At 36.3% G+C, this 12976-nt stretch overlaps 2 pseudogenes; one reads left to right on the plus strand and one right to left on the minus strand.

Moving 5' to 3' along the window:
* The window catches only part of LOC113200094 (olfactory receptor 2J1-like), a 103520-nt pseudogene that overhangs the window by 48847 nt on the left and 41697 nt on the right, over window positions 1–12976 (minus strand).
* On the plus strand, window positions 9877–10813 carry LOC113200098 (olfactory receptor 2B6-like; annotated as a pseudogene).

Below are 12976 nucleotides of genomic sequence, written 5' to 3' on the forward strand. Positions count from 1 at the left end.
TAGCAGAATGCATCACAATTCTTTTTACACACTTGGAACACAATTTTTCACATCTCTATTTGTATATAAAGTATGTTTACACCAATTCATGTCTTCATACATGTATTTTGGATAATTATGTCCATCACATTCCATCATCATTGATAACCCCGTCCTCTCCCTTTCCCTCCCACCCCTCCTCCCTATCTGGAGTTCGTCTATTCCTCCCATGTTCCCTCTCCCTAACTCACTATGAGTCAGTCACCTTATATCAGAGAAAACATTCACCATTTATTTTTTGGGAGTTGGCTAACTTCACTTAGTTAGCACTTCTCCAACTGCATCCATTTACTTGCAAATGCTATGATTTTATTCTCTTTTATTGCTGAGTAATATTCCATTGTGTATATATGCCATAGTTTTTAATCCATTCATCTACTGAAGGGCACCTAGGCTGGTTCCACAGTTTAGATATTGTGAATTTTGCTGCTATAAACATTGATGTGGCTGTGTCCCTGTACTATACTCATTTTAAGTTCTTTGGGTATAGACCAAGGAGAGGGATACCTGGATCTTCATACTTCCAAGGAATCTTTATACTGCTTTCCATATTGGCTGCACCAATTTGCAGTCCCACCAGCAATGGATGAGTGTGCCTTTCCCCCCACATCCTCACCAACACTTATTATTGTTTATTTTCATAACAGCTTCCATTCTGACTGGAGTGAAATGAAATCTTAGAGTAGTTTTGATTTGCATTTCTCTAATTGCTAGCGATGATGAACACTTTTTTCATATATTTGTTGATTGATTGAATATCCTTCTGAGAAGTGTGTGTTCAGGTCCTTGGCCCATTTATTGATTGGGTTTTTTTTTTTTGGTGTTTAGCTTTTTGAGTTCTTTATATACTCTAGAGATGAGTGCTTTATCTGATGTGTGAGGGAGATAAAAATTTGCTCCCAGGATGTAGGCTCTCTATTCACCTCACAGATTATTTCTTTTGCTGAGAAGAAACTTTTTAGTTTGAGTCCATCCCATTTATTGATTCTTGGTTTTAAGTCTTGTGCTATAGGAGTCTTATTAAGGAAATTGGGGCCTAATCCCACATGATGACGATCAGGGCCTACCTTTTCTTCTATTAGACACAGATTCTCTGGTGTAATTCGTAGGTCCTTGATTCAGTTTGGGTTAAATTTTGTATATAGTAAGTGATATGGGTTTAATTTCATTTTGTCACATATGGATTTCCAGTTTTCCCAGCACCATTTGTTGAAGTGGCTATCTTTTCTCTAGTGCATGTTCTTGGCACGTTTGTCTGATATAAGATAATTATAATTTTGTGGGTTAGTTTCTGTGTCCTCTATTCTGTACAATTGTTCTACCAGTCTGTTTTGGTGCCAATACCATGCTTTTCTTATTACTATTGCTCTGTAGTATAGTTTAAGGTTTTGTATAGTGACTTACTTCCATTTACTTATGGCAGGTCAGGAAACTAAAGATTGAAGTAACTGAATTATGAATGCTCTGTAGGGCATCTGGACCTGAGGACTAGATTGTACGCATGCAGTAGGCTTAGCCTGGCTTTATGCTGGCGCCACCATACCTCAGCCTGTGCCACCATGGAAAGCTCTGCATAGTAGCCTGTGCCTGTTGCCTGTGCTTTAACCTACCCAGGCCACCACTCTGGGGCTCTAATGCTCCCCTGCTGCTTCTAACAGGGAACAGTGGGCTGGCTGCACAGCTTGGTGGCTGGAAGCCATGTTGCTATCATCAATAACAGATGCAACCTGAAGGTCTGTCAAATGAGTTGAGGTCCCTCTTCAGCAATGAGAAAGACTAAAATCAGAAGACAGATTTTATCAGTTTGTGGCACTTATTCCACAAGTGTCTTATTCTTTCTATGCTCTGAAATACAAAGAGACAGATTGGTATGGTACACTTGCCCATCTAAGTTTACTGTTTGGGCTACTTTATTAAAACAAGATTTTTCAGTAGTCTATGCTTAATGGAGTTGATTTGGTATTATTAGTGTTGACTAAACATTTGTCATATTCTCCATAGGTTATCAATAAGTATCCTAACTCTGGACTGGGAAATGGATGTTACATGTTATGACAACCAGACTGACTGTTGTATCTGCTCAGAACTCCCTGTGATTGCAACACAGGGAACTTTTTGGGTAGTCTGACCCACTAATGAGATGGAGTGGACTTGAATAAAATAGAACTGGACTAAAATACATTATATCCTCCAATGTATCTCAACCTCTACCTCTAAGAAGTGCTTGAATAATAAAATGTCCAACATCCCCCACTGAGTTCTAAATTCTTTCTTTGGAAAGGAAAAAGAGTATGCTTTCCCCAAGGCTGGACAGGAACATTTCCCAACACTTGTTACCCAACAAATCCTTTTCTTACAGTTTACTGAATCAAGGCTTAAAATAATGCATACTGAAAACCAGTATCACAAATATATTTTTTTGTCCAATCCAATGAATGCTTTTATTGATAAGCCCTTATAACAAAAGGAATGAAATTTCATGCAAGGAAAAATAAATACATAAATTGCTTATCAAAAATGATGGAACTAGGCACTGGGGATATAGCTCAGTTAGTAGAGTGCTTGCCCCACGTGCACAAGGCACTGGGTTCAATCCCCAGCACCATAAAAAAAAGATAGAATTACTAAAAGATTCAGCAATCACACCAAAGCACATATGTGCAAAGCAAATTAAATTAGCATAATGAATTTCTGTATGCATTCCCACATTCATTATAGCATTATTCACCATAGTTAAAATATGGATTCAACCTAAATGTCCATCTATGGATGATTGGATAGAGAAAAGGCTATATATACACCAAAATGGAATACTATTCAGCCATAAAAGAGAAAAAGAAATTGCATCATTTATAATAACATGAGTGGGAGTGAAGGTCATGATGTTAAGTGCAAAGTTAGGTATAGAAAGAGAAATGCATACGAACACAACACACACATACATGCAAACTCAAAAATAATGACATACAGAAGGAAAACTATTCCTTTGAACAGAATGCCAATGATATAAGCTTTCTATGTTTTCTATAGCAAATTATCTAAAATTTAATCTTAAAATAAAAATATAATGTTTTTTTTTTTTTTTTTAACCAGAGGTTGAAGCTATGTCCACATCCCTTTTTATTTTTTATTTTGAGACAGGGTCTTGTTAAGTTGCTGAGGCTGGCCTTGAACTTGCAATCCTCCTGCCTCAGCCTCCCAATTTGCTAGGATTGCAGGAAGTGCCACTGTGCCCAACAATAAAAATTTGTCTTATATTTATAGAGATCAGAAACCTAAATTAAGTTACAATGTTACATTTCTTCTTCCACTATCAGGAGAAAATCTGTCTTTTCATTTTTCTGTTTTGAGAAGATATCTCACTCCTCTCTTATAGCCTCTCCCTCTATTTTTAAAGTCACCAGCATAGTATCTCATGTCTTTAATATACTCCAGCTTCCTCTCATAATGATTCTACTGATTATAATACCTCAATCAGAAAATTCAGAGTAGTATTCTTATCCCAAGTACCTCAATTTAATTACATTTGTAAAACCCTTTGACCATGTAATCGATGTTCTAGAGATCAGAAGGTATTTTTCACCTTACCACAACAAATAATATATGTAGAAGGAATAATAAGATTCTATACATTTCCATTTGGAAAACACCACAGTAAAAATTATCTCTGAGAAGGATTATAAAGGATTCCTGAAAATAGACTAGTGGCTGGAAATTAGTCCAAAAAAGAATTCCATCTCAACTCAATGTATTTTGCCTCATGATACTCATGAGATACCAAGGCAGACAAGATAACTTTATAGCACGGAAGCCTAGCAGACACCATGTTAATGAGAGAATTGGAGTTAGTATAACCAGTGGAATAAATGAATACCATATACCTATAATGGAATGCAGAGGAGGACACAATAGCACCTATGAGGTATTCCCACCAAAAATTAGTAACTTCAACCTTATCATACATGAAGACCAAAGAAATCTAAAGAGAAGCATATTATATAAAATAACTGGCCTGTAATTGTCCATTTTATTAAGTTCATTAAAAGCAGAGCCATACTGAGGAAGGTTACAAATTAAAGAAGCCTTAGAATTTTTTAGGAGTGCATTATACATTTTAGAAAAATTAACATGCATTTTAATATTGTATAACTATAAAAATGGAGTTTAATATTGTATAACTGTACAAAGGGAATGGTAAAGCACTCATGCTAAAATGTTAATTTGCTCAACCTGGTGATGTCTTTGGAAAGACCATACAATTTTCACTACTCATTTGTAAGGTGTTAGTGATTATTGAATTATAATTGGTATATGATGATTTGTATTTGAAAGTTTAATACTCTTGAAATCACTTGATATTGTAATACATAATAGCTAGTTCCCTTTCCAAATTCACATTTGTAAAAGAGAGTTAGAAAACATGTACAGATGGCTGCATGAGGAATAAAACTGAGTGTACCTGAGCCAGAAGCCAGAACTGATTTCGGTTATTTCCTGGGTGGCACATTTGTGTCAATATTTCTGTCCTGCAGAGTTATGAAAGGTAAAGATATTTGAGCATGCACATAAGAAATGTACTGCACAGCTCTAAGAATAAGATGAAGCAGACAAAAATTGGGAATCATCTGTCTGGATGAGAGGAGAAATTTACAGGCTGGAGAAGCTTGTACTTCCACAAAGTATGGCTCCCTTCATATCTTGGAAAATGTTGATTTTATTATTGGTTCTTTATTAAAGTTGCTGGTGACACAAATTCATGTGTGAAATGGAAATCTATATTCATGGTTAAGGTTGACATTTGTAGGATTTCAGAGCATTTGTTTTGCTTTGGGTGTTGTTTATAAGAATGGGTCACCAGAACAAAAAATCCATAATCACACCCTGATTTTGTCATTGACAAATTGTTGAAATTTTGCAAAGCCACATACTATTACTTGCAATTTTCTCATTTAGAATATGAGAAAACTTACATCTAAGCTGTAATAAAATTTGGAAAATCTTCATGTAACTGGTATGAAATTATAAAAAAAAATAGAAAAAAAATTATCGAGGCTAATATTTAATAAATGGATGGCATTTGTAGGTAAATGGATGGACTGGAGAATATCGTGCTATGAAAAGCAAGCCAACTCCAAAAACCCAAAGGCCGAATGTTCTCTCTGATAATTGGATGCTGATGCATGTTGGGGGGAGGAAGCCTAGGAAGAATGGAGAAACTTTGATTGGGCAAAGGAGACGGAGGAAAGAGGATGAGGTATGGAGGCAGGAAAGATGGTGTGCCGCTGGTGGAATGAGATAAACATCATTACCCTAGGTACATGTATGACTGCACATATGGAGGGACTCTACATTGTGTACAACCAGAGAAATGAAAGTTGTGCTCCATTTGTGTAAAATGAATTGAAATGCTTTCTCATGTCATATATAACTAATTAGAACAAATTAAAAAAAAACGAAAATAAAGTATTTGGAGAAAGCAAAAAAAAAATTAAACAACTAGTTTTGGAAGCTGTTCTTCACTTTAGTTTACATATTAAAAAGCTTATGCAAATATGGCTAAGATTGAATATCACATGTGCTATGATTAAAGATCCCAAGAGAAGATACATGTGTAAACATTCAAAATAACATTTATACGTTTTGCAAGCAAAAAAAGGGGAAACAAGAGAAGAGGATGTTAAAAAGTTGAAAACAAAAAAGGTACTGAGGAGTGATGTGACCAACTTGACAGAAAAGACTTTCCAGAGAAGCGGGCAAGCTCCAAGGTGGTGGTGGGATATGAACCAATTTGAACAAGAGCTAAAAAAAAAATCAGTGTGAAAGATCACAGTACCTGGAGGAGCACATGAAGAAGAAAAGGCACATTAGAAGAGAGTAAGAAGACAATTTCCCAGCATCTGTATCACCTTCCCTCCACACCTCTGCCTCATATCACAGAGATACACTGACACAAGGCATGGAGAGTAAAGTCAGCACTTGACTTGTTAAGCCTGGCCTCTCTCCAGTGAAACCTAGCACCAGGCAGCTTCTGTGGCCCCATATTCAGGCTTCTTGATAAAGACCCAGACTCCAGACCAGCACAAGCAGGTCCAGCATCCTGGCTTGGCAGTGCCCATGGTCCCTGTTTCCTGTGTACCAGGGACTGGGCCCAGCCTGGTAGATGTCATCTCACTCCTCACTCTTTGCCTCATTAGAATCTCCATAATGAATAAGACAAAAGACAAATGTCTGTAAGGACAGGAATAAAAGGTGTTATGTTTTGGATATAAGGGGTTCTCTAAAACCTCCTGGTTAATGCAGGAAGTGAAGTGATTAGATTATTAAAGCCATAGCTTGAGCTGTTAGTTAATCCATTTGATGGATTAATAATTCAAAAGGATAAGTGAGTGGTATTTTTAGGCAGGTCAGGATTAAGTGGAGGAAATTTGTTACTGAGGGTGTGCCTGAGGGCTAATATTTTTTTTTCTTTCCCCACACACTCTTTTTTTCCTGACTTCTGACTTCCAAGAGCTAAATAGCCTTTCTTTATTTTTCTTTTCTTTTCTTTCTTTGTTTTTCTTTTCTTTTCTTTTCTTTTTTTTTTTTTTTGCTCTGCCCTTTAGCCCTGATGTTTTGCTTCACCTAGGGCCTAGGGCAATGGAAACAGTGCATGGACAGAACATCTGAAACAGTGAACCCAAAATAAATTTGTGCATTTCTAAATTGTTCTTGTGAAATACTTTGGTCATAGTAATGCAAAACTTGCTAATACATCTCTAGCACTACTGTTGGCTATGTAACTTACTATGGTGGTTATGTAAAGCATTATGGAGGTTCCTCAAAAAATAAATAATAAGAAATACCACATGATCTAGCAACACTATTTCCAGGTTGGTATCAATAGGAATTAGGACAATATATGGTAGAAATGCCTAAAATTTTTATATTTATTGCAGCATTGTTTATAATAAGCAGGTATTGAATGCATCTGTGTTCATCCCATGAGAAAAGCAGTTTAAAAATGTGATAGACATAGATATATATCCTTAAGAAATGAATTCAGTATGAGTAAAAGATATCTGCACTCTTACATTTTATGTAGTTCCATTCATAAAAGCCTAGAAGTAGCAATAGTCTAGGTGTCATCAACTGATTAGTCAATTAAGAATTGTCATACATACACAAAATAGAATATTTTTGAGGCACAAGAAATAAATGAAATCTTGTCATTGAAACAGCATGAAGCGAACTGGAGCTCAACAAGTATTGAGTTGCATTTAGACAACATTAATAAGATCTGGTGTTTGCATAGCAGCCTTAGCCAGGAGGTAACTAATTGTACATCAGAAGCATTTTCATGGAGAACTTTGCTCCAAGGAACTTGCTCATTAACTCACCTGGGAGAAAGGTAAATGAATGGCCTATGTGATAATAATGCCCAAGAGGTCTCAGGAATAACATACAAATAGCACTCCCAAAATGCATGCTTGATATTTTCTATTATTGCCTTCCTAACCTACCCTTTTTTCTCTTTGGTACCCCATATCATCTGAAAAACTAACTTCTGAACAGAATATTTAAATACTCATTAATATACTATGATTTCTCCATTCTTTCCTGAAAGCTTGAAAAATTCAAGTGTATTCCTTAATAATTTCTTTTTATTGAAGAATATTTAACAAAATAAGGTAAGTAAAAAATGCATGTATTTAGAGGCCATTCATTTTAGGGAAGTTTGGAATGAGTAGTAGATAGGTGGTAGCACCAAATATACATACAAGAGTCAGAGACCATTTCATTTCAAGGAGTGTTTTCTAAATTTCAGAAATGCCTAGTTTGTTGGCTCTAGGAACAATTACTCTTCTCTCTGGAATCTCTTTTTTAATTTCTCACTTGGATCATACTTAGAGACATTAAAATTACAATAAAAACACACTCCACAAATATTAAATACCTGGATGAAAGTATTAAGTGACTTAGCAGTAATGTGAATTTTTTACATATATGGTCACAATTTTATGGATTGACTTGTCTGTTTATTTCATCCAGAGGCCAAGTCTTATATAAAATTGCTTCTATTTCTTCTAGTGATATTTTACTATCTACAAAGCTGTACCTGATCAAATTATAAATAAAATACCATATGGTGTGAAAAGAAAGTATGTATTCAATAGGCTAGAAAGAACGTATGAGTGAAAATACAAAGACTTCAACAGGAATACAGCCTGGCAACTTTTAACATGACTTTAAACATTCATGGCTATATATTACTATGTAGTAAAATAAGGATGACAAAATCACTGAAAATAGGTGAATCCAAATATCATGGAATCTAAGAGTTTACAGTAATAAAATGTAATGAGAATAATATGGTGAGCATGAGAAATATAATTATATATAAAGTTTATATATAATGCAAGATTAAGTCATAGTGATCTCCAGGGAAATGCAAAAATCAAAGAGCTTTGAGGTCATCAAAAAAAAATACACTTAATATGAAAAAAGTCCCCAATCATATAAATCTAGTGAAGTTGCTGACATCTGAATGTTCCTCAAGTTACATGAGATGTGGTTTCTATGAAACATACTTCACTAATAAAGAACAAATGTATAAAAAATAATTTTTATATCTCAAAATAATGTTTTCCTTAGGGCATTAATTTTGTTTCTATGATCCTTTTAGCTGGAAACCAAAGAAATATGTCCTAAAAGTGAAAAAAAAAAAATGATTCCAGGATTTGAATGTCTCTGGGCCTGAGTTGGCATATCTCCTACAGAAGTTACCTGGTCTTAAAAAATGTACCTATATTTATATATAGTAAAGGGGTCACTGATAACTATCAAAATCCTTTTCCTAAAAGAGGATAATAATTTCAATTCATAAAGAAACCCCACTAAAATGGATAAATTAACTAAAATTTAATATGATATATGAAATGCCCAGAACTTGGATGAGTTTTGTAAAGAAACACGTAAGTACAAAAACAAATCCCAAAGTATGAAGAAACCTGTCTTTTTAGCTTAACTTGTTGAATTTATAAAAGCAGTCATTGATAGTTTTTCAAATACGAGAAAATTGATGTTAAATGTTTTTAAATGTCCTGTTCAATTTCAAATATCTAAGAATCATTTGTTTAAATCCAATCTTTTCTCACTCCCCATAGAGAAGACATAATTATTCAACTAATTAGGAAAACTTTCCTTCCCCTTTAGGGAGAGTCAGGGGTTTATTCCAAGGTCTAGCAAGAAGTAGGTAAGTGCTAAATATAGATCTATGTCCCTAACCCTGGACTAATCTATCTTGATGATACACATATCTCCAGGTTTCCTCTTCCTTAATCTTCTACTCAGGCTACCTGAATAATTTTGTGATTCTTATTATTTTTCTAATGCTCTGCAACAGTGATCCTTAACATGAAATCATAAAATTACTTGAACTTATCTACTTTTGTCAGACACCTAAAGATAGGAAACAACAAATTTTATATTAAACTACTCAATTGATTTTTATTCTGTAAAATCTGAAACCATTACTTTGAAGTTTCTAAAATACAGTCACTTCTATGTTTCACGCACACCTCACCAGAGAAAAAGAAGGTAGCTATTATCAACCTTGTAACACAGGAGAGGAAATTTAGTTTCAGAATGCTTGGGTTACTTGTTGACAAATACTTTTAATTTTTTTATTAATGAAGGAAAATTAGATGACCTGGTCTGGATTCTTTGTGTTATTTCAAAACTAAATTACTGTGTTCTATAATCTATGAGTACAAACAAATGGATTGTTGTGGTTTTTCTCTTCCCATAATTCTAAATTCTTTGGTACATCTCTACCATAGGTGAAATAAGTTGAAGAGTATGGGGCTAATTAATGAAAGCCACCCTGACGAGTTCATTCTACTAGGCTTTGCTGACCGTCCTTGGATAGAGCTTCCTCTATTTGTTATTCTTCTGATAACATATCCCATGGCCCTCATGGGAAACATCTCCATCATTCTGGTGTCCAAGTTAGATCCCAGTCTCAACAGTCCCAGGTATTTCTTCCTCACCAACCTCTCCTTTTTAGACATATGTTTAACCACAAGCATTGTGCCTCAGATGCTGGTAAACCTGAGAAGCTCTAAGACCATTAGCTATATGGGGTGTGTAGTTCAGCTCTATTTCTTCAGCATAATGGGGAGTACAGAATGTCTTCTCTTGGCTCTCATGTCTTTTGATCGCTATGTGGCCATCTGCAGACCTCTGCACTACACTCTGATCATGAACCAGCGTGTTTGCCTTCTATTAGCATCCATTGTGTGGTTGGGTGGTATCACCTATGCTATATCAGAGGTCACAACTACACTGCAGTTGCCACTGTGCTGCATGAATAAACTGGATCACTTGGTGTGTGAGATCCCAGTTCTGTTAAAGACTGCCTGTGGTGAAAAAGAAGTTAATGAATTCACACTCTATGTGGTGTGCATTTTTATGTTAGCTGTTCCTCTCTCCTTAATTCTTGCCTCCTATGCTAGTATTGCACATGCTGTACTTAACATTAAGTCTTCTGAAGGAAAGAAAAAGGCCGTCAGGACATGTTCCTCTCATCTCGTTGTGGTTCTCTTATTTTATGGTCCATCCATCAGCATGTACCTTCAGCCCCCCCTCATCCATTACAAAGTACCAGCCCAAGTTCATGGCCCTCTTCTCTGGAGTGATGACTCCTATAGCCAATCAGTTCATCTACACCCTGAGGAATAAGGAAGTAAAGCAGATATTAAACAACCTGGTGAGGAGCATTTTCAGTTCAAAATAAACATATTTAGATATAAAATGAAGTTATAATAATGGGAGGATTATAAAGGTTTCTCTTATATCTCATTCATATCCTAAATTTCAGGTTATAGGTTCCTTTTGCAAAATATATCATATTCATTATGTTATTTATTATCACATTAGGCAAGAATGATACTTGGCTAATATGCACCAGTATGGTCACACCGTTCTTGAAAATACATTAAAATAATTCCATTTGGCTAGTTCATACTGAAATAGTGACTTTGTAAAGTAGCAAAAAGAAAAAAGCTAAACTATAAATTTCAATATAATTGCATTAGCTCTATCTAGACCTCATAAAAATGGAATGATAATCATTCATCCATAGACTTTCCAGAAATGTCACTTGATAAACATTTCATCACTCTGTGAGTTGTTCCAAACCTATGTGGACAACCCAGCTAAACTATGTATTTTACATAATCAACTCTATTCTGTCAGAGATGGTTGAATCTTAAAATTTCATCAACTTCAATTATGTGAATGATTTTGCTTCTTGAAAAAAAAAGCATTGTTATATTTGTTTAGCAAATATGTACTCAGTGATTTTGTATTATTAATTAAATAATTTATAACTGCTGGAAGGGATAAGATGGTGAAACACAGAAGACAGTACATTCCAGGTGCTCCATGTATCTGAATTGAATGGGAGGAAATTCTCTTTTTCAAAAAATTGGATGACTGAGGGAATTCATTGTAATTTAATACTGGACAGTCAGTGACTCTGAAAGACTCAGAGATTTTGATGTTTCAAATAAAAGATAAGAAAAGGTTGATCAGAGCCTACCAAATGACAGCCACATTGCAGAAATCAGGGTAACACAACACAATGGACAAGTTTGTCACAAAAATACCTTTAGAGTAAAAAGATGCTCTTGCCAGGCTGGCAACCTCAGCTGGGTTCACAAGAGCTGGCTGCACCTATAACTTAAGAAAACGGCGAAAGAAGTATATGACACACAGAAATACCCTTTGCTTGTAGAAATCAGGGAAGGCTCTTGACCTTAAGGGTCCATTGGAGAAAGAGTGAGACACTTGAAAATTCTTTATTTATTGGGGAGAAAGACATTCAAGAAAGTTCAACCCAAAAGAGCCAAGGGATTGGGTTTTATGGGGGTGTATCCCAGTCTCATTGGGTGACACCCACTTCCATAGCTTCATTCCTATGCTCAGCAGAGATCGGATCCACCTGCTTACAGGTGCAGTAGAAGCCAGTATCCACAATTCCATTGCTCAAGGCTAAGGGTACTCAGCTCCTAAGTGGCAGCTCCCAACAAAAACATGGTTTGGTGGTTTCCACCCTAATCTCTCATCTTTGACTCCTATCATGGTGAAGGCAAATGACAGTGACTTTACTCTAAGTTTTATAAGGGTTGTGGAAGGTGACTTAATTTATCAGGATATGCCTGATAACAATATTGAAGGGCTCTGTAGGCTTGCCTGGTGGGGACTGCAGTTTTATTTTAAAATGGAGTTGCTTAGGCTAAGGCCATCCTTACACCTGGGCACAATCCTCTGCACCTGTTTTAGTTGTACTGGTCCAGGCATACACTGGGCCCCAAATAAGACAAGTGCTGGGTCAGGCTGGCAATGCCCTTTATGAGCTCCAAAACTCTTGCCTCTGCAAACCGCTATGGGGCTACTTGCAGATGATAGCCACAGCAACTCTCCACTCATCAGCCAGAGATTCTGATCAATTATTTGTGAGATCAGGCAGTGGGCAGCGACCAAAGGCAGATTTAAAAAGGACCTTGGAACAAGAGACTTACTCCTGGGTGGAACTCTATCAGACTGACAGAGTGGACAGGAAGAGGGTCTGAGGAGAAACAGCGGGGGCCAGGGGATGGGGGGGGAGGAAGAGCTTGACCTTACTTGGATTTATGGGGCTCACAGCAGGAAAGGAAAGGCTTGGGACAGGAAAAGGTGTTTTTAAGAGTTCCTTGTCCTGCTGGAGTTGGTCAGGGGAGCTGGCTGAACTCCAGGATTGGCCAGGAGACCCTGTTTTGATTGACAGGTGGTGGCCAGGAGATCCTGCTGATTGACAGGCATTTCCATGGGTGCCTGACTGGTGTTTCTTTCCTGTATTCAGACTGCTTGGTGCTTTGTTCCTAAGTCACTGCCACCAATCTGACCATATTATTAT

The sequence above is a fragment of the Urocitellus parryii genome, chromosome 8, assembly GCF_045843805.1.
Source record: "Urocitellus parryii isolate mUroPar1 chromosome 8, mUroPar1.hap1, whole genome shotgun sequence".
Classification (NCBI taxonomy): Eukaryota; Metazoa; Chordata; class Mammalia; order Rodentia; family Sciuridae; genus Urocitellus; species Urocitellus parryii.